At 38.9% G+C, this 18,939-nt stretch overlaps 1 long non-coding RNA gene across 2 annotated transcripts; it reads left to right on the forward strand.

Moving 5' to 3' along the window:
- The first annotated feature begins 110 nt into the window (after nucleotides 1–110).
- Nucleotides 111–17,853, forward strand: LOC308191175. Of its 2 annotated transcripts, XR_013947753.1 has the most exons (7): nucleotides 111–251; nucleotides 1,538–1,620; nucleotides 5,334–5,415; nucleotides 7,982–8,162; nucleotides 9,658–9,808; nucleotides 13,368–13,411; nucleotides 13,663–17,853. It is a non-coding gene; the product is annotated as an uncharacterized lncRNA (long non-coding RNA). The 2 variants fall into 2 exon arrangements; XR_013947754.1 differs by lacking the exon at nucleotides 13,368–13,411.
- The last annotated feature ends 1,086 nt before the right edge of the window (nucleotides 17,854–18,939 follow it).

The following is an 18,939-nucleotide window of genomic DNA, read 5'->3' on the forward strand; positions in this document are numbered from 1 at the left end:
GCCGCCCTCCGCCTTCAGCCGCCGGGGGCAGCCGTCCCGCAGAGCCCGGGTCCGGCTCCCCTCACGGGGACACGCGGGGACTCCCCGCTGGAGGCGGCCCCGAGGGCTGTGGTGAGCCGAGGTCCCCGCTGGAGGGTGGGGGGGACCCACAAAATGGAGCCTGAAAGCCCAGGCGGGAGGTGTCGCGTTTCCCGCTCCTCTCCTGCCCCTCGTCACCTCACGGCTAGGCCGGGCGGTTCTCAGACAGAAAGGTGATTTCTCTTCCCACTACATTTAGAAAGACTGTCTAAAAACTTTTTTTTTTTTTTTTTAAATAATGCTGCCTCAAGCCAGCAAGTTGGCTTTATGGCATTTCTGCATCATTCTGTGGCATTGTGAAGTGAGGTGTACTAAAATTTCCTTCACTGAGTAGGAATAATTGTATAACACGTTAAATTCCTGTTCCCGCCCCCCAAAAAGGGGAATGTCTCCGTCTTGAACTTATGTTACTTCAAAGTCAGTTTAAAAAGTTGTCAGGTAGTTTAGTTAACTTAATAGTTCCTAAGCCATTTATACTGAAACACCAGGTTTTGCTCCAAATCAGCGAAGGAAGAAGGAATCGTGTGTTCCATTCTTCCAGTACTGCTGGAGATAAGATAATTATGGCAGAAGGATGGTAGCATTTTAAATTACCACCACTTTTGCACGGCAAATACGTGTCAATGCTTTAAGGAGTAATTGCATTGAAGAAATACAGCTGAGATGGTTCAGCTATACTTAAGACTGCATTTAGGGAATAGTACATTGTTCTACTCCTGTTATTTAAAAACAAACAAACAAGCAAAAAAACAACAAAAAAGACCACCCCCCAAAAACAATTGAAGAAACAAACAAACCACCACGCACTGTTTAATTGAGAAGCTGGCTAAAATTTACCAGAGACTTTGCTGAACTCCGAACTACATCTTTGGCCAGGCAAAAAATACGTCCCAATCTGCAAACGTACTAGCATTTGAAATATCATGCACAAAGTTAATAAACTCATATTAGTTCAGCAGCTTGGGAGTCTGAGACCCCATGGATAGTGCATATTTTCTTTGCTGACTTTCCTTGCAGTTGTTCTTTTGCCTTTTGGGATCACTATGGTGCCAAGGAAAGAGGTAGTTTAAAAATGCAGAACGGCAATTAAATATTTATCTTTTAAATCATCCCAAGGACAATTTTGAAATCTGCAACTTGAAGCAAACACTTTGCATGTGTTAGAATTATAGCTGATGGTGCATTTTCTTGCCAAAAAGTGTTACTTCACTTCTACGTGTGACCTAGCAGTAATATGGCCACACCCTGACTGTGCTAGTGGTTTCTCACTTATTTTAATTTTCTCAAGATACATGACCAAGTTATTTGTATGATAATGTACAAAAATCTATTCTGGTGATGCAAATGAGCCTTTGTTTCCTCTCTGTGTAGTTTTATTTATTGCTGCCCTCTCTAAGTGTCATAAAATACAAGTTGAGAAAGCCAAATGTTAGTATTTTCCTGCGTTCCTTTTACCTAGCTATGACAGATCAGCATCGTTCTCCCTAAGAGGAACAGTGAAGATAAGAAGAGCACAAGGAAAAGAAAAGCAAGGAGAAAACAGTAAGAAAATCACAGAAATCCCAGAAAATCTTGAATGCTGTTTGAGGTTTTGGGCTGCATTCAGGAGCATGAGCATCGTGCTCCAGTGGGATGGGTGGAGGCCATCATGTGTTCATAAGGAAGAAATGTGGTGAGGGAAATGCTGCAGCAGATATGGACCTGATTAATGACATGGTTAGAGAGAGACAACGTTTGTGGCAAGAGCAGGTGGAGATATGTAATGCTTCCTAATTCGTTTTCTCTGTTCTCAGCTAAAATGAACATGTAGCAGAATCATTCCCCTGAATTTCAGCCCTGTGTTCTGCTCTTCTCCAAATGCTTTTTGTTTTGTAATGGAAAGAAGAGGCACACTCCCCACCCACATAACAATTGTGTGTTTCACAGCAGTTGCATGACTCAAGATTTGACGAGTGCAATCGCAAATTGCTCTTTTCCTTTTCTTATCACTGGAGAGCAGATCACTGGGTAGATACGCTGTCGTTATACACCCGCAGCTCTGGGAGTGTTGTTAATCTGCAGAGTCCTTGTGGATTGCATTTACTGTAATGTAAGTTTCCATTAAGCAGAAGATAATTCAGAGTTAAAGCAGAGCATCTGTTTTTGAAAGGGAACAAACAAATGTTTTTAATGTTGGGAAACCAAAACTCCACTGGCAAAAATGTAATATTTTACTGTAGGTGCACTTCTTTAAGTTTCATTAACATCACTTTATGCACTGATAATGGTCAGCTTTTAAGGCTGACCTTCATTTTCTCATAGGGCAAATGTGACACTGTGTTGACTGTGATCTTACCTGCCATGAGAAACACATGATCAGCCCATAGACCTCATTTTTATCAATGAGAAGGCTGCAGATATATAAGATGTTGCCAAGCCATTGTGCCACTGGCCAACATTTAAAAATAAAAGTAAAAAAAATATATAAAAATTATTCATCTAAATGATGGAGTATCCTCTTTGAAGTAGCCCTCTGTAGACATGGTGAAGATCTTTAGCACGGTGATTGGAATATCCTCTGGAGTATACCAGATTGCACTAAGACATCAGGTTTTTTTCAGGAAACCTTGAAGAGGTTGCAATTTGTGCAAAATGAATCACAGCACCACATCAGACTGTGATATCAAGTAAGGGCATTTGGAAATTTTTGTATCTCTGCTTGGGATATTCCTAGATGATAAAGCTGAAAGCAGAAGGTATAGGGATAATCAAGTAGCAAGTACAGGTCTTGTGTTCTTACATTGGGATTTAATTCTATTGCAGTTTTATATATATACATATATGTATATATTCCTTTGTGATTATGCAGTAATGCAGAGAAACTGTAAACTATTAAACTTTCCTATGAGAAAGATGGAAAGCTCTCATTTGAGAGTTTGTATGTAAGCAATTACCAGAAAGAGCTTTTGAAGAATTACTGTAAAACAAATTTAAGTAAATTGGATTGGATTGGATGCAGAACCTTGTTAACAAGTACATCACATAAATCTTCAAATAAAAAAAAAATAAGGAAGAAGCAGAAATTCAAGGGCTGAAGAACAGCCCTTCTGTCCATCCGTCTTTCCATCCTTTTGATTCTCATATGCGCTTTTTAATTTAGGAGACCGCAGTTATATGGATAGAGGCAGCTCTTGATAAAGGAACGTAATTATTTGCCTTAGTGAAGGGAACAATGCACCAGCTAATCAGAGAAATCCACTTACAGAGATACTGCGTTAGCAGGAATCCTGAAGCTGAGGTGCAGTTAGTAGTATCAGAGTGAGCTGAAGTCAAGAATTATCTTGTGTCAAAGAACATGAAAGACAAGAAAGTATAAGGAACAGTAGAGCTACTCTGCAAGTTTGTTTTTCTAAAACAACTAAACGGTATCTGTTGGTCATTCAGAATTGAGAGTTACCCTCCATAACTAGTTTTAGGAAAGTTTACATGAATTTGTTCTTAAAATAAAAAACCAAAAGCAAAACACAACATTTACATGGATGAAAAGCTGAAGAAGAGGCTCTCAGGCTTTTTGAAAATGTCAGTAGTGGAGCTAGAAAATTCGCGCTTTTAACTGCAGAAAATTAGGACAGAAATAGTTTTGAAAGCTTTACGATCACAGCTTAATTACTGCAATTCTGCGCACTATGAGGATTTGAAGATAATTTCCACTTTCTTGCTTAATTTGTTTCCTTTATATACAGTAGAGGCTCATGTTAATCAGTGGCTTCCCTTTCCATATGTTCAGGCAATTATTTACATGTATAGGCTTTATGCCACTATATTTTCAAAGGCTTTAATTCAAAACCTAGAGATGCGTTTTTCCCTTGGTTCAGTGAGTTTTTGATCAGGTCTCAATTTTCTAGGTCCCGCATATAAGTATCACTCTGTGTACATCCCTATTTCTTGTGAGTGCTTATACATAGGGGATATATATCCCTTTCTGTTATTCAAAATTACCTATTCAGGTCGGCCCATTTCTTCCCAGCAAGAGCTGGGCATCTAACAAAAATTCCAACTGTGGTAGGAAAAGCGTGACCATAACTTGTTTATTAGTTTTATTAATCTTATGATATAATGAAATTGTCTGCACTGTAAATGTTGTTACATAGAAAACTGAAATATCATCTAACTTATTGAGAATGCTACTTGTTATTAACGAAAATTGTAACCTGAGGGTTTTCATTTGAAAATGTCAGCATTTATTATTAACATTGTTTCTTCAACTTTACAGGACAGGCTTTTTGCTATTGCTCAGAGCAGTGTGTACAAAAGTCAGCTTAATGAGAAGCATCATTTTAAATTGGACATTTGATTTTATTAATGCCGTGTGTTAGATTTCACATGTATGACAAACTGAGCATGATAGAAGCAAAGATTGGAAGCTTCTTACTGAAGTGAATACAAAGGGTATTTGAAGACTAAAGAAGATGGGATTACCTGGCTCTGTTAACAGAAGTAAATGAATGATGTATTTTATTCATTTCTAGCTATTCAGTCCTTTATTTGCTCACTTTTTTCCTCTGTGATTCTCTATCCCCTTCCCCTTTTTTTTCCTGATTGTTAAAAAGGCTGTAAATGTGATTTACACAGAAGAATGTTCATTTGAGTTTTCTTCCCTCCAAAAGTCAATCTGTGTGAACTTGTGTGTGAGCCCTTTCTGACATAGCTCTTCTGATCATACCTGTGTTAAACCTTCTTTACTTGATCTGTGTTGACTGTTTGGTTGCATTCATATGAACAGTAAAATTTACCCCACTGCCTGAAGGCTTATCAAAAGACTTTGAAACTCTTACAGGTCTTATTTTGGGTATATAATAGTAGATAAACTGTGCTGGGATTTCTTCTGAGGAGGAGACACTGTATCTCTCAAGCCGAAATGATTGTAAAGTCAGAAAACAACTTCATAATTTTGTTTGGAGATTTCACTTTTTTTTTTGTGTGTCAGAAAGTATCCGCGATGTCCAAGTGTGTATTTACTCTTTTTTCCATCTCAGTAGTTAGTCCAACACTTCCCTCATAAGTAAAATGAGAAGAGAGTTTTACTTCTAGTGCTGTGAATATTTCTCTAACATTTCCTAAGGACTAATAATGATGGGCAATTCTCCTTGACTTAGGACTAATTTATAGATGCAGTAATTTAAATAGCCACACGACAAAGTATAAAGTGCGGTGCAGAGTCATTTGTACCAGAAAAATCCTCCAGCAGCTGGTAAAATCTTGTCCTTCGTTTTCAGGTGCAGAGGCTAGGTTGCATCGTTTTGCACAAGCATTTGCTTTTCTGTAACTGCGTGCCAACAGGAGGCTCTGTGGTTTACGGTGAGTATGTCTGTCGCTTAGAGCTGCACTGTATTGCATTCAGCCAGTCGCAGTGTGTGTGCAGGGTGAGGGGCAGTATGAAGAAAGTGGCACTATGTGCCAGCTGGGCTTTCTTTTATAACATGAAGAAGTGAGAAGTGAAGGTTTTGCACAATCTCTACTTATTTCCCATCAGCGTAACTGTGTGTCTAACAAACTGATGGAAAACTTCAGAAATAGTCTTTAGACCTATTTTTTTTTCCAGAGCAGATGATCCTGGAAGTTCCTGCAGAGTAGATTTTAGGTGTATGGTCCTTACTTACTTCTCACAAGGGTCCAAGGTAGGGAACAGAACTTTCCTGAAGTCGCACACTAAATCTGGAAGCAGATGGGGAAAACTGATAGAGTTTCATCTTCTTGCTCCACCTTAAAGGGAAGTGAATATGAAGGTAGCTCAGTCATATGAATTTAACAAGTGATTTGGTTTGTTTAATGGATTTGTTTTGGGTAGGATGTGCTGCATTAATCCCTCTTGGTAGATGACCGAAGCAAATATTTATTGCTAGCGTGGCATTTGGCAGAGGCACAGTATTCTGATGAGGTAAATATGGAGAAAGGTAATTTTGGCTGATGCTGTTACTTCACCTCCCAAGTTCAATATCAGTCCAAGAGCTTGTGCCTCTGATCATTGGAGGATGGAAAACTGTAGACATGGCTGGTGTGGAAACTGATTTCCCAACAGGCTTTTTTCATGCTTAGGGCTTGAATTGGAGTGGTACATGGCCATAAGACATCCTCTAGACATCAGAATCTTGTTTAAGGAATGTGGTTTGTTTGTTTGTTTGTTTCCTTTAATGTGTCTTCCACTATGCCTGCTAGCTTTAAAAGTTTGATTATTATAGTCAGAAGAGTACAATTACTGATATGCAGTTACAATATCCGCTGTAATTAGTAGCTATTTGTCCTCTGTGGACCTGGCTATTGCTTATCAGTTGTTCCAAGGAATGAGAAATGCAGCCTGAGGAAGGGAGACTCACCGGGAGCACTTGTCTCTCAGTGCCAACCACCACATCAACTTAACCTACACGGGACAATGGAATAAAGCTTTTTGGTAGCAGTGACACAGAGGACACAAACTGAAGTTCTCATGACTCTCTTGAGCAGGATTCAGATATCCCTGTGAACTTCCATGGCACTGGTTTTCTTCAGTAAACGTGAGATATCTGCTGAGTTTCTGTCCCGTTTGAAAAAATATTTAGTGATCTTAACGTGCCCATCCACTTGTATCCATCTAAGCAGTCAGTCAGTAGGTTGCAGAGGCCGTCACAGAACCACAGAGTGGTTTGGGATGGAAGCGACCTTAAAGATCATCCAGTTCCAACCCCCAGACTGATTCTCACTGTCATGATTTTCACTGTCCTATTTTTCTCACCATCATGATTCTCACTGTCCTAATTTTACCCTTCATGAAAACCAAAGAAGCTGCTAATAGTATTTGTCTCTGAAGTACCAAAATTAGTGTCTGTGTGAGCACTCAGAGAGCAGCTCACACTTCTGAAAAGTGCAGACTTAGATGGAGATTGCTCAACCATCTTAACCCAGATACCTTCAGGCCTTATTTATGGCTTCTGCAAAAAGGCAGGAAGGTGGGGCTTCTTGTCTTCTGAGGGTGTGTGTGCGGGGAGAGAGCACGAATATCAACACCCCGGAAAGCAAAATATTGACTAATCTCTTCCTAGCATGGCTACAGTTAGGGGCAGCACAATTATAGCTTCACCTTTAGTTTTTGAATGTACGAAGCATTTAAATTCTGATATAATATATATATTAAAAAGCACATTAAAGCTGGTACTATGCTAGACAAACTTAAAAAAAAAAACACAACAACAAACACAACACTTTAGCCATACTGTTGATTTTTAATATATTCTAGGATTGCTCAACCTTAAACACATCTGTTTCATGATACCTTAGAATAAATATCTGCAACAAATAGTGGAAGCCATATATCTATTTTAAGATCTCCATTACTGTTAAAATACATTGTATTTTGAAACGAGCATCGATATTTTGGAATTTGGATACACAGACAGTCTTTTCTCGTAGGTCCCAATGACCCTAACCAACTTATGGCCTAGCAGTGCAAGTTGAGTCTACAGAAAAGGTCCCTGTAATATAAAAAATTGAGGCTAAGGGCTTTGTCATAGCATACAGGTATCCTTTATTAGCCAGCTCAGAACACAGTGTTAGGTTTGTGTAAGAAAGAGGACAATAGTTAAACAAATAAATATTCATCAGTTTCTCCCCTACCACAATATTGTTTGTTAAATGCTAAAAGAAAAGCTGCTTGTTAGAGCTTAACACACTGCGGCTGTGGTCTCAGCTCATGCTTGACAGTCTACACTGCTACTGGTAAATAAGTATAAGATTCCGGAGGAACTTTTAAATTTCACTTTAGTCTATCAAATTTTGCCTCCATGATTATCTGAATGGTAGTACATACCCTGCTCAAGTATGGTACAGCTGAGCTCTGAATATTGCTATGAAAAATCTGGGGACCTTGACCTTCCTATTCTCTCTTCTGCAGCCCTCCGTGGCCTGTAGTTGGTGCTGGACTGCAACCAAATGTCTGTGAGCCATGCAAGAGTCAAGCTGAGACTTTCCTTCCACTGTTCAGAGGAATGATATCAGAGGAATGATCCCTTTGGCTGCATGCATCACTTTTACTCAAGACTAGCATCTCACATGATTCACAAGAGCATAAGACAGTGAGTGATCCACTGAGATAGATAGAAGTATTAAGCTAACAGTGTTTTCCAGATGGTGCTGACAGTACAGTTTCCCAAAAAATACAAGTTGAATATGAGGTCTATTTGAATTTAATAAAATCAATGATATATGAAAGAGGAACTTTAGAATAGCTTTGTTAGTATTTTTTAACTTTAGTCAGAGGAAGTGAATTCTCACTTCCCCTTCCATTGAATAACTCTAATTTCTATATTGCACAGTTGCAATGTACAGTTCATATTATTTTTGGAATATGGTTATAATTAATATATTAAATATTGTCATATTTTCTTTATATGATAGCTTGAGTGTCCAGTTGTCAAAAAACATTTGTATTCTTGTCCAGTGACACAACCTTCTGCTGGCCACAATAGAGCTTCCAGTGACAGCAAGGAAAAACAAGCTTTCACTCACCAGCAGAAATCAGAATCATTCAACAGCTAAAGTATATCAGCCAGAATAAAATGCTTTACCAGTCTTTGGTGTTCCTGGAGATGAGGATTCCCATGTAATAGCTATGTCAGTGGTAATTATGAGAGTTGTTGCAGAACACACTAAGGCAGGATGTGGCTTTAGTTTTCTGGGTGAATTTTTTTTTGCAGCAAGTGTTTCAAATAACGTAGCTTGCCTTTGAAAAAAGAAAAAAAAACGTGTTTCTTCTGGTTTAAAAATATGATAGGCATGATAGACCCTTTGGTTGATAATTTTTCTCTGAAGGTGAGCAGATTATTTTCTCAAATAGGCTTAAATAGCTTGAAGCTCTTAACCAATTTTGTCCAGGATTTTCTGGAAAAGGGGCATGTTCTGTTTTATGGCTCTATTTCAGCAAAGCATTTAAGGAAGTACTTGTCCCATACCTGTGTTCAGTCCAATATGCTTCTTTGGACTGAAGCGTAGCATTAACATTCTTTGATACGTGATTGTGATAGCAGTTGTAAACGTTATCAATTACTTTATTCACCTACCTGCTTTTTAAAACACTCCTGTCTGGGTGGTGTCCCAAATCGCTGTAGTGGTCAGACAGTTACATCTGTGATAATGCTTAGAGATTTTGAACAACCAAAAGAGAGCACCTCTCGTTGGTCTCCATCAAAATATAGTGTAGGTATGTTTAATGAAATGAGAGGGCTTGTGAATTAGGAAGGGTTTTCTATTCTCTGAAAGCAACAATGCCTATCAAAAATGACTGGCATTGTCAATGTCAAAATAGAAATAAAAATTAAAAAAGAAATAAAAGACTTTGCCTTTATTGTTGAACTGTTTGTAGGAACATTCTAAATGCCCACTAAAATTTTAAAGACTTCTTCAGTGCATATGCAAAATTAATGAAGAAACAAGAAGAGAAAAACAAAGAAAATGCTGGTTTTTATCCATTTTAATGGAAGAAACATATTTTCAGTTTTTACTCCTATTCAAAAGCAGGTTTTCTGTGTTTATTTTTCTTTTTTCTCTTTTTTTATATCCAATATGGAACAGAGCTGGAGTCCGTACATTGGGTGCTCATACATTGGAGCCCCTGGTGGACAAGGACCAGAAGCTTTCAACCTGCAAATGAACACCTGTTCTGCTTAAAGTTACTGACCAATGTGAAGAGACACTAGAAAGATTGCAGATGTATTTCATTCAGGTACGACATAAAAGGGTGTCAGAACTACCAAAAGAGCAGTAAGAGACTAGCTGTGGGTAAATTCAGTTTGTCAATGCTAGGGACTAGCACAAGTAGCAAGGAGAGGAGGCCGCCTTTCGGTGCATGGAGATTCATGACTGGTGACACAAAATTGCATGATTTATCATTTTGCGTTGTATTTCTGGGCTCTTTTGTGAGATCCAGAGGGTATCTTCTTACTCCAGTCCATGTTTCAGTACCCTTGCTTGTTCTTCATAGCACCTGACTCTATGTGTAGGCTGACCTTTCCCTGAACGAAAAACAATTACAAAATAAGGTACTTGTCAATGTGAATGTACCTGAAAGAAATTTGGTGTTTATACTCTAAGCTTTCTTGTTCATGCTGAGGTTTCTGTTTCTGCTCCCTTTTTGCCTCTAAAATTATTCTTGTCTCTCTTGTTATCTCTGAACACAGCTCAATTTTTTTGTGTACATTCTTCAGTATTATTTTTGCTCACTTTCAAATGAAATCTCTTTGCAGCAGCATTTAGATTATCCCCAGCTGTCAGAGATAGTACCTTTCTAAATACTGGTAGCACTAGTAGAGTAGTAAGTACATGTACTGCACTGTACTTGATTAAAAAAAAATCAAAAAACAAACAAAAAACACAAAACAAAACAAACAAAAAAACAAACACCCAACAACTTTTGAAGAGGCTTTTTAGAAGTTTCAGGTGTGAAGAATAAGACATGAAGGCTCTTGGAAATTTTAATAAATGGGCGAAGGAGGGGTGGGAGCTGATACGTCCATAATGAAGGAGGTCATGGTGAGTATGGAGAGTCTCTGGAGGGACCTGAAAGTGAAGATAAACAGCTTCTGTTTGATGTAAGTGCGAAGCCAGTGCCAGCCGAGGAATGCAGAGACATAGTGATAAAAACAAACCAACAAATAAACCAAACAAACAACTATAACAACAACAAAACCACCTACTGTCAGGCCTAGAAACAAACAAACAAACAAAAAAAGCAAAAACCATCTTCTGAGCCAGAAAGAATAAATGTCGGGGAAAGACCACATCTTGAGACCAAGGATAAGGATATGAAGTGAGAGCCTTGCTTCAAGCTTTGACATAGAGAAAGACAAATAGACATATCTATTTTAGAGTTATTGCAAAGAATGAATCAGCAAGCTCTATATACAGCTGATCTGGCAGGATGTGGATGTATGATTGTGTCAAAGATGATGCCCAATTCACTACACGGAAGGAAAGCACATAGAAGCACATTTTTTCTTAATCTCTTCATTGGTTCACCTTTCTCTTAAAGAGGCAACTCAAAAGTAAGCTGATGGCTGGATAGAGAGACAATTTGAAAAGCATACGTTGAAAGCAAGCCTGAAACATATAAATGTGCATTCCAAGTAAATTTAGCAACTGGCATGCACTGATTTTTGAATTGTTTTCACTTACATGATATATATTTGATTTGTTACTTGTGAAAATCCAGCTCTACAGTTTGTTCCAGTGGAGTGTTGATAATGTAATAGGACTTCTAGAGAATATTTTAGCATCTTAATCTTCATATTTTTCCCCATATTCTGTTTTCTTTTTCTTTCCTATGCAGAAAGAATTCATTAACAAGAATGCAGACATACAAAAGGAATGTCTCATTTATGTGAACATTTGCAACTTTGGGAGTATGTTCTTGTCTCATAAAGTGAAGATAGTCTTGTTTTACAATACCATATTCTACTTTTCCTCTTTAAAGGTCATATGAAATAAAAAGTGTAATCCTCTTACACTAAAAATGAAAATTTCCATAGGTTTATTCTTTCTTATAGGCTTCTTTTCCTCTAGTAACTATGGGTCTTACATTCTCCAATGTATCTGCCCTGAACGTTTCTATAAAGTTAAGGAAGCCTCCTCTTTCCCTTAGTGTACAAAGAGTGGTATTTAAGCAATGGAGAGTGAGGTGAAGGGGCCAAAATAGGGTTTGGAAGACCTCAGTTGGTTTTCCAAGTCTGCCACTGGACATTTGTAACCGGGTTGCTAAAGACATTTAAAGCCACCTAAAAATGTCAAAAGAACTAAATGTCAGCTCAGAATGTAAAATGATATTTGGCTCCCAAACTCCTGGAAATCTGCACCTTAGCTGCCTATGATTCAGATCCTTGTGGGTGAAAAATAGAGGGAGGGGAGCACTGCTGCAGGTCAGAGATGTGTTCTGAACACATGTGCATAAGACTATGACCTTCTTACAAACTCTGGCCATGGAAGTACCTATGAGGGCTTGATAGGTTATTGAACCACAGCACAGAAACTGTAACACAGCTCCTGAAAATACGGAGCAAACAGAATGTAAGGGGAACTGATGTAGTACATGAGAGGAAAGATATAGATATTTAGCCTGCTCAACGGCCTTTTTCTTTATAGAAACAGCATTATTGCCAGGTTAATATTATTTCTAGAAACAGAGGCCAAAACAAACACTTTTCTTGGACTATCTGATGAAAATCTATCTTGAGTAGAATAAACTCAGCTGGGTCTTGATCAATCGGTGTTTGAAACATTTCCAGTTTGACTGTTAATGTGTTTTTTTGCCAAAATCATAGCCTTTAAATTTATTTTAAAACTACATTGTTGAGAAAAGTCTTTGTAATTGATCCTAGCCTATTTTTAGGATTACCAAAATAAGGCCTTGGGTCTTGATGGTGGGCAAATAGCCATACTGAAAAAAGATCCATAAACATCTCACAGCTTGGAGCAAAGATCAATGTAAACTGTTTACAAAGGGTATTTGAGAGACCACCAGACAGTGGAGCATTATTGAGAATAACTTTTTTGAGTTCCTGTGCAGAAATCTAAACTACTAACCAAGGAAGCTAATTTGCTTTTCTCTTATACAGCAAGAGTGTAGTTTGTCTCTTAAAGAGAAAACTGAATTCTTCTTATTTGACAGAAAGGCACTAAGACAAGCTAATAAGAGATCTGTTTGTTGCAAGTGTTTTTATAGAATATATATATTGTGTGTATTCCAATAAATTGGAATACACACAAAACAATTGATTGACATCTGTAGTAAACTTCCTTCACATGGGGTAAATGAGGATGAAGTCTACAGTATTTAGCAGCTTGAATAGTTTTAATTTGTTTGTCTTTTCCAGAATAGCCCTCACTCTCCATTTAAAAATAATAATAATTAAAAAAATCTAGCCTTGCATTCAGAAATGCACAGGTCTAAACTGTCAGCTGGTACAATGGTGACTATCTTTGCAGAAGCATTTCATGGTGTGTTCAGTTGTTCTTAGATGAACTGGAAACACATAAATACTCCGTGGTATCACTCTTGTGCTGTTTGTCCCTTTGTTAGTCTGGAAAACAAGAAATTCTCGTGAACTAAAAGAGAGGAAGAGCATGGCCATAGCAATTATTACAACTGGAGTTTTATTCCCATTTTTGCCCTGAAAACCAAAAGAACCAAGATGCATTCCTGTCTTTCTTGTAACTCTGTAGCTTTTTTGGAATTGTGCTACTGTAAGTTATGGGGAAAAAAAAAAATGTTTTTTTGTTCTTTTTGTCAGCCTTGAGACTGAATGATGATCTTTTCAGCATTAGTGAAATACAGGTAATAATCAATTTTTTGAAATTTTGAATTTCAGGTTCAGGCCCTCATTTTTAACAGTAGCTCTATATTTGTCTAAAACAAAGTTTACCTTGGTTAGATTCCATTTCTTCATTATTGGCCAGTGTTTGACGCATTGTTTTTGACTGTTAGACATAAATTGATAAGGGGAAGGAACTTTCCCCAAAACTTTTCAAAATCTTAAGTATATGATTTTTAATATAGTTATTGTCATTGTTGTTTGTTTGTTTCAGGAAGAATAATCTTAACAGAATCCAGCAACTAAAGCAACATGTAAAGATGCCCATCTTTTCCTACCTCCATATTGACAAGGAAGAGGCTTGGAAGTTGATGTTAGGTCTCTTATTTTGATCTTGTTTATAACACAAGTCAGAAACCTCTACACAAATACTCTCTACTAACCCAAATATTTTTTTTTGTTCTGAAAAAAAGCATTGTTTTTGTGATTTGAAGACTTCTAAAGGTAAAGAATTCAATCTTGCACCCAGCTAGCTCCAGATTTTTTTCCTACTTTGGTTTTCTACGTGAAATCCTGACACCATTTATAACTCTGTGTGCTTTACCGTTGACTTTAGTGTATCCAGACTTTTTCCTCATTTTTTTTCACTTGTGTTAGCTTTTAAAAATGTTTTCTTTAACCACCATCTTATTTCCCTCAAGGCCCTTTGATGTACCAAGAGTAGTTGCAACATTTTAGTCCAACCTATACCATACTTACATATGTTTACTTTTGTAGGGGCCATGGAGTTTTGGTAGGTGGTAACCTGCCAGTGATTTATTGTGTACCAAATATTTAACACATAAGCATATACAAAACCAAAGCTTTATTAAGGCAGAAAAATAAAACTTTCATGACTTAGGAAATGCCAGAATTAAGACTGCTTATGTGAATTCATTTCTGTCACATTCTTTGCATACAGTATACAGCTTTTTATATGGCCTCTACACTTTTTTCCATAAACCACTGCCAGAGGCAAACACCTACCAGAGTATATATCAGCCCAAACGGTTAAAAACTGGCAAAAGTACAAAAAACTCAAAGCAGATCTAAAAATGAAAAAATGGGAGACAGTTTTACTAGTAAGTGATACTTTCTGCTACTTCTGTAATGAAAAAGAAAGACAACAGTCTACATTTGAGGATGACCATTAGAGTGAATATATGGGAGGAAATACAGAGTTAATAAGGAATGGTTAGGTGTCTCCTGCACTAGATTAAGTTTATTTAAAAGATGTGCAGGGACACTGCTCCACAGTTCAGAATAGCCCAAATATACTTTTGATGTGACGTACCTAAAGCACACCTTCCTCTGGTAAGAAAAGACCTTCTGTATGAGGCTGTTGAAAAGAACAGATCTTCCAAAACTGAATTCTTGAGTTGCTCGGGGAAATCTTTTCTTACAGCTTGCATACAGTTTCTACTCGCATGATGTAGGGACTGTGCAGAAAAAGACAGAATCCTTGTTAAGGTCGTTAGTTCTGGAGAATTTCTGGGCAGCCTGGTAATCTGTATTTAACTGTAAGCCTTCAAGGTAGAATGCAAAAATCTCTGTCCAAGAGATTCTCTCTATCCAAGCACAAATACGTTAACAAGTAGCTGTGCTCGTAGTGCTCACGTGTGGTGTTGCTGAAGCAAGTGCAAGCTGCTATTAGGAGATCAGCAGAAGGTGACCCAAGGGCTGTTGTTTTAGGAGGCTGATTTGTAGTACCTAACTAATGCTGATCAGCTAGCCAAGCCTGAGATGTTTTCATCATTGTGTCATCCAGCTCCGAATGCATCTCTTTGGAAACGCCATTCAGCTGGAATGCTTTCTGTCAAAAGTTGCTGGTTCGTTGAGAATGAAACATCTCATGAAAGCTTATCTTAGAAAGCCTTATAATGCAATACAGATAACTTTTGATGGTTCTCTGTTAGGTGGATTGGCTGCCAGTTTTCCATTCGTCAGCTCTTCTCCTGTATGGTGACCTCTTCCTTGTCTCAGGGACCCAGGGAATGCAGGGACCTCCTGGGGCTCAGGGCTCCAGTGCACTAGAGAAAATTGTTACTTTTTTGGAGTGCTGTGAATCGTTGCTTCCCAAATGAAATTGCTACTGGAATGCCTATTTCCCAGGCAGTATTATAATAGTTTTCATTCTAAAAGGGGGCAAATTGAGATTTCAAAGTGGTGAGATTTCTCAGAAAATGCAATTTCTGAGCTGTAACATGTTCTAACCATCTGCAACTTCTAAGTACTAACAGTATGCTCCAGCTGAGAAATCACAGTATAGGCAGAGTCTGAGAGCCTGAAGGCTTGTCCACAGGGCATGTGCAGTTTGCTTGGAAAAAGCAGTTGCAACACAGAGCATGTCTGTGGAGCTGTATGCAGCCTGGTGAGCCGGTGCTGAGCAAATTAGCACAGCAATATGATGCAGCACGCTGTTGTGCAGAAAAACTACATAGGGTTACGGAAACACTGAAATAGTATCAGTAAAGAACCGTGCTTGCAGCAACTAACTGTATTTCCTAACAAAGCGTACTAACTCCAGTATGCTGCTGTGTTGCTAAACAGCACCTGCATCTACTGCTTTTCAAGCTCTGGTGTGTGCGTTTGCCCACTCAGCTATAATACAAGAAAGAACTACATTGTGAAAAGGATCTGGTTTTCTCTCAGCAACTGAAGAAGAAAGTTTGTATTTCATGTTTTCGTACTATTTTAACCATGCTGTGTTGAAAAGAAGTGTAACTTACAAAGACTAAACTTTTACTAGCATCCTAATGATGCTATTTTTTAATCAACTTACACCAAAAATATTTTAGATGCTCCTTTAATTGTTTTAATGATCATATCATTCTCAAACTTGCTTAGAAAGGGGGGTTCATTTTTGTTTGTAGCTATGCTGCAGCATTGGGTGCTATTTCTTCTGTGTAGGTACGGCTCGTCTGTGGTCTATGGCATCGACCTTCTAACACAGAATAACTGTGTACTTTCCTTTCTTCTGACTCTCTGTACCCATAAGCTGAGGTGACTCAACTTCTTCCTGTGTGTGACTGAGCAACAATAAAGTATATCCTTTGAACTGTGTTGTTTCCCATTTTTATTATTTGCATGAAAACCTAGCATCTCTGTGGAGCTATTGTTTTATTACTGTCATTGTTCAGTAGGGGGTTTCTGCATCTTCTCCGTTTGGACACTCGTGAGTTTACATTTCTTTCCCCATACCAACTAGAAGTAATCTGTCAGCCATGAAGGGATGACAGTCTCAACGTCTAAGGGAAGTTGGCTATCTCATGAAATTTGATGACAATTCTTTACAGAGGACATAGCAGAGAGTAGCACTGCTTCACTGATGTGGAGCTCTCCCCTGTTTATCTACTTGTTCAGTCTTGTAAGGCATGATTACAGGCAAATTAGTCATCGCAGCTATCATTGCATGGCATTTTGCATGACATAAAATCATTCAAGGAAAGAAGGAATAAAAGCTTGAAGTCTATCCGCTCTGTAACTCTAGGTGATGGCTCTTTCAGAAGAAACTTGTCAGTCCCTAAGCACATACTATTAATCAGCTCAACAGTACTTTTGATTAGCAATCCTTTTACAATGTACAGAATACACTGCTTGAAAGACAGTCAAGAAATAAAAACTGAAGGTTCATGGACATTAATATGATTTTTAAACAGGAAACTCAGCAAATCTGAAAGCGCCTTGGAATACGAATTTGATAATGCTTTGAAAACCAGTGAAGGGTACAAGGTGTTGAGTAAAATGCTGGCTGGTACTGAGTTACGTGTATTACAGCAGGATTTATTTCTTCTTATTTTCTTGTCATTCCTTTCTTATTTAATAACCATGCAAAATTCACAATAGCTTTAATGGAAAAACTTGAAGCTATTCCAGTGCTTTTCATCTGGTTTATAATTATTTCTTTATCTAATTGATCAATCTTCTTTGTAAATCAACATTTACAAAAAATGACAGTAATAAGCATTTTTTTAGCCTGAAAAACAAAGTTGTGTAAGAAATAAATAATTGAAAATGACCAGACAAAAGTAATAGTTTCGGGTTTTGATTAAAGAAAAATGCATTTATTGAAAGTTATGCACTGTAAGCAGTCCTGAGGGTTGTAACAGTACTACAGATTGCTATCTAAGCATGTCTGTAAAGCTTGTAGGATCAAATAATCGCAGGACTCAATCTTTCATAAAAGATTGTGAAAAGAATGCAAAATGGGGCTTAGATCGCACCTGCCGTGGAATTTTTCCTAAACTGCTGCATGGTTAAACTAGGGATTTGAGAAACATGAATCATATTAAGCAATCATACTTATGTGTACCTGCGTTGTGTGGTTTTTGTTATCCACATTACAAAATATTGTCCAACATCAAACATGCTTGACACGGGCTGTCCTGACTTTTGCAAAGCACTGGCCCATGCCAAGAGCGCGCACTACAAAATAAAAGTACTTGAAAGCATCCAACTGCCTGAAGCAGCTGAAAACAAGAAGAAAGCAGAAAATTTGTGTCGTTTGTCAGGTTTTGGCAAAACAACCCGACTTCCACAGCGGGCAGCGCCCGCCCGGGGGCCGCGGTGTGGGCCCCGCCGTGAGGCCCGCGGGGACCCCGCCGCACCGGGCCCGGGGGGCACCGGGGGGCGACCCCTCGGTGGGGCCGGGGCCAGGCACGGGGTCCTGCTGCCCTCTGCTGGCTGCCGACCCCCCCTCCCCGGCCCCCTCGGCCCCCGACGGGCTCTGGCAGCCCTGGAGGAGTTGCTGGGCTTCTGTGAAGGGTCTCCATGGACTCAGGGAGAGGGATGTGGGCTGAGCAAAGGGAGGCACTGGGGTCGTTGTGTCTCCTTGAAGGTGGTGTGACGATTTGGAGTTTCTCCTGGGTTTGTGTGCTGGTTCAGAGCAGCAGGGCGTTTTTTGAAGCAGTTATCTCCCTCTTCTTATGATGGTCAGTTTTGGTGCTTGCAGAGGAGGTCCTTTTCGTAGGAACCTAACATAACTCCTTTCTGGACAGACACCAAATGGGCACCAGTACCGAACTGTGGTGGTAGGGGTGCAATGACTGGTTTTCTGCATGAATTCAAATCACCATAAAGTCTGAGGTAACCCGCTCCAAACTGCAAGTAGTATAGATGTTGGGGCCTCCTCACCTACTTCTTTGATCTGAGCCACTCCTGTTGTGCTGGTGAACACAGCCAAGCCTAAAAGTGCTGTGAAGCGAAGAAAAACGCACGGCAACCAAACCGTCTTGCAAACACATGAAGGACTGGCTCTCCCTGCTTACAAAGAGCCCGTGTAGGGGAGGAAAGCAAGAGTAGGGTACTTACTGCTTTATGTTTATTGACATACAGCGGTATGGATCATTGGCAGGTTTGCTGGTGACTCTGAGGCACCTATGTACTTCTACAGACTATCTACAAATGTTGTCATATAGCTTATATACTGTGTACTAGACATCAGCAACTAGACATCAGCAGAACATCTCTCTTGTTTTTGGGTCTATTTAATTGCTACATAGTTTTTTTTTTC

The sequence above is a fragment of the Anser brachyrhynchus genome, assembly GCF_964034855.1.
Source record: "Anser brachyrhynchus genome assembly, chromosome: 2".
Taxonomy (NCBI): domain Eukaryota; kingdom Metazoa; phylum Chordata; class Aves; order Anseriformes; family Anatidae; genus Anser; species Anser brachyrhynchus.